Here is a 3,745-nt window from a genome sequence, read left to right as displayed (position 1 = left end):
AACTTAGGATGGCAAACTTATAGGATGGCAATTCTGCCATTTATTCATTTCATCTGTAAATTACACTTTTTATGTGTGGTCTAATACAATCCCAGGAACTTATATGATGGCAATTCTGCCATCCATAGAGACTGGTTGCACCCCAGCGCAAAGGCAAAGCGGGACATTAATCAAACCATAAGTTTTACACTAATTGGCTGCTCCATGTTCATAAGTCAATAATAAGTTACTTTGGCACTTAAATGAGATGATGTTGAGATTCACTACACATAAAGTATGGAAATCCAGCCAGAGCAACATGATAGTCCTCGCAGAAAAACACATAAGCCCAAAGACCTGAATAACAAAATCTGATTAGGCATGGGGAAACGTACCAAATTCACAAAGATTGCCACAAAATAAAGTATTCTAATTTCTCATCGCTTCATCTGTTTCCATCCAAACTCAGCAAAGTCTGTCCAGATTACTTTGCAGAGTTGCAGAGAATGGTGTCCTTTTAAAAACCATAGCAGCTGGTTGTGGCATCTTAAGACAAAGATGAACTACTAAGTCTTCTCGTATTGGCTGCTTGCTGCTTGAGCTCGCTGAACCTTATGCATTATCATTTGTAAACTGGGAAAAAAATAACAAAACAGGATAGACTTTCTGAAGCTGGGAGGAAACAATAATATAAGTATATAACAGAAATGCTCAATATATCATAACCACACACACACACACACATTCAAAGAATCATGCAATAAGAGATTCATCTCTATGTGCAATGTGTCCAAAGAACAAATATATACCAGAACAAGCATTATACATCAGCATATGCGTGTGCCATTCAATGATCAAAGACAAAAAGTCATAAAGTAATACAAGAAAATCTTCTTCCTTCATTCGTTGATACATGCATGATACATGCATATGAATGGCTCCAATAATTAAGGATTTTATAACCTAACTGAAGGGTCTTTGTTGCACAAGAACCACAGATCAGCGAGCTCCATGCACACAATTACATCCTGTAGTAGTTTCCAATGATCAAAAGCGGTTGGAGAAAAGGAAATACATTTGAAGGACAAAAGTTTGAAAGCAAAATCTATAACCTGGAATGGAGACATTGCACATTAACAAACATGTTCTATCAAAAGGGTCAAAGAGTTAGAAGTTGGGGCAATTCAAAGGTTCTTGCAGTCACACATTGATGCGGCTCAGCTAGTACGGCATTAACCTATGTTTTAATCACGCTATGCCAGAAGCATGTGTAGTACATATGTCGTTGCTTAGTTTAATAGCCGACACATCAGAAGATAGAGAATGCATTAATATGGAGTGCTTTGAATTTTCAAACAGCAGAATGGACAAACCACCAACAAGTTTGCATTGAAAATGTAAGCAAGGAACATAATTTTTTCAATTAACACAAGCAGATAATTTAAGATAACATACTTACATGCATCACCGTAGCTCTAAACAAAAAGAGAATTATTCAGAGCAGTACCATTATCTGGCTGTGTGGACGCTGGATGTAGATACAGAGCATGTCTGCTCTTTTTCTTGCTCTCATAGCACCACATCAGAGGAGGGGTTGGAGCCAGCTGTGGATGGGAGACGAAGGAGGATGGCGGCGAGTTGCAACGCTAGCGCCATGGTCGGCCCGAGCCAAGCTGCTTCCCTCACTGGCATCCACGGATCCCCGCCTTCTCTGGCTGATGACGCACATTACAATAGTCCAGAAGTTAATACATGCAAAGTTGTCCTTTTCCAGCATATATGTTGACCTCAGTCTCAACTAAATCATAATAGATGACAAAAAGAGTAGTTGCTAGTGTACCTGAATCCACTATTATGTGGATGTCACAATCCATAACAAATATGTTGTACAATCTAACAGCCAGAAATAATGTTGTCAAATCCTAAGACTTGAGTGACAGTCCTGAAAACAATATAAGAAAAAAAGAAGTCTTGAACAAGTCAGAATTGTGTGGGTTGATTTTTTTTATCAATTGATTACTGTTTACGACTTTGAGGCCATTAGCTATTGTTAGGTGAACAAAATTGAAAGTGTGCCCAATTATGCCATCAATGCAGTAAATTTCATGAATGTGCTGCATTTATACATGTCGAGTTCTACTTATAATAATCTATATAATTTCATATCAACTTGAGAAAAGTGGGCATTGGATTCCAGTGCGACCACTTCTGTACTGAGTGCCTTCCATGTAACCTGAACAAATATCAGATGGTCATGGTTTGGTACGTAAGTGGCGTTTGAGAGGCTTCAGGATGCTATGCTCATATTTACTTCAGATTGTGAGAGTTTTACGCATTTTTTTCTCCAATTCAAACGATAATGGCCATCGTCTCTATTTTATATTGCATCAATCAAAGTTCAGAAACTGATATAACTCTGAAAGGCTTCTACCTGAGATAATGACTTTCTAGGTTGGTTAATATTTGCTTTCCAAGGAATGTTGGCGGATGCAGAACGAATTGTTAAGCAAAGTGATAGTTTCCAAAGTTACTCTCAGAGGTCAGTTCTATTTGACAGTACATGGGATGGCTTGTCATCTTTTTGGAGAATTTTCCCTTTTCTATACCAGGAGCATGAATAAAAAAGTTGATGTCATGGTTTCACCACTAACATATAAAGGGTATTTCACATGGAAATATCTTTGTCCTACCTTCTTACTTCTTAACCTGAAATTGTTTTTTCTCTTTCCTTCCACGTGATTCACAATAGTTCTATCTCAGATGGGAAAAAACTTATCTGTAACATACCAAATAAATTTAAATTAAGAAAATTGCAATGGTGGATGCATGCTTTTCATTTGTTTTTGTGATACTGATCATCTTCTCATGTAAGGATTAAATGACCTGATGTTATTCTCTCATTAAATAGAAAAATGAACTCTTGCATTTAATTTAGCATGTTTTTTAGTCAAATACTTAACTTCTACGTATGATCTTGCCTCTTGGTAGTAATGATGCAACATAAATAGTGTACTGTTAAGTTGATATCCTGATTGTGTCTCACACTGTCCTTGAACTGCTGTCTATACTTTTCATCTTCAGTTTAATTAATGCAGTCAGAGATTTTGACGACATTGTTGACTTCTAGATTGAATAACCATTTTAGCTATGCATCAAAATTAACATTTCAGACTATGACTATCTATTATTACCTCCTTTGCTGGTTCTATTTTTCAATGTGGTAGTGGAGTCATCGGTGGACGGTTTGTCTCAAGTTTTGGATGCGCCTCGTGTGTTGGGAGGCTCCTCAATGAGCTTCTGGTTTTTATGGTTACAGTGAAGCTATTTTCTTTGTCCTTGATCTATATTATTTGTTCCATATCTTTTTACTTGAGGATTGCATTATCTTATTTTAGTTGAGGACCGCTGTTATAAGCACATAGTCACCGGCCACGAAAAAATAAAAACATGTACAACAAAGGACGGCGCAGCAAAGCGCGCGGGGTCCTTCTAGTAGGCATGAAACTACATGGTAGGTAGCAGTAGCCTCAAATCAATAGACTAAAAAGGAGGCCACTGGGAAGGCTCACAACACTATATGAGGCCCTCGAAAGTGTAATGAGTCCACAGGGGGTGTAATGGGTCTCACGCTGCACAACATATCAAGTAATTCCACAGGGAGGTGTAATGGGTCCTTGAAAGTGCCAACAATTATCTAATAAATGATGAGAAAGTATAGCACATCGCACAAGCTTGATGGAAAGAGAGAGATATAAAGAAAGAGGAT

The 3,745-nt window shown here is 37.8% G+C and overlaps 1 long non-coding RNA gene across 1 annotated transcript; it reads right to left on the bottom strand.

Annotated features, from left to right (window-relative positions):
* Positions 1–764: 764 nt before the first annotated feature.
* Positions 765–1,822, bottom strand: LOC124682264. Its single transcript, XR_006996229.1, has 2 exons — positions 1,487–1,822; positions 765–1,007 (listed from the first exon to the last, which is right to left on the bottom strand). It is a non-coding gene; the product is annotated as an uncharacterized LOC124682264 (long non-coding RNA).
* Between the last annotated feature and the right edge of the window lie 1,923 nt (positions 1,823–3,745).

The sequence above is a fragment of the Lolium rigidum genome, unplaced genomic scaffold (assembly GCF_022539505.1).
Source record: "Lolium rigidum isolate FL_2022 unplaced genomic scaffold, APGP_CSIRO_Lrig_0.1 contig_7894_1, whole genome shotgun sequence".
Classification (NCBI taxonomy): Eukaryota; Viridiplantae; Streptophyta; class Magnoliopsida; order Poales; family Poaceae; genus Lolium; species Lolium rigidum.
The sequence above is the reverse complement of the archived record's forward strand: the minus strand, read 5'-3'. Positions and strand labels throughout refer to the sequence as shown.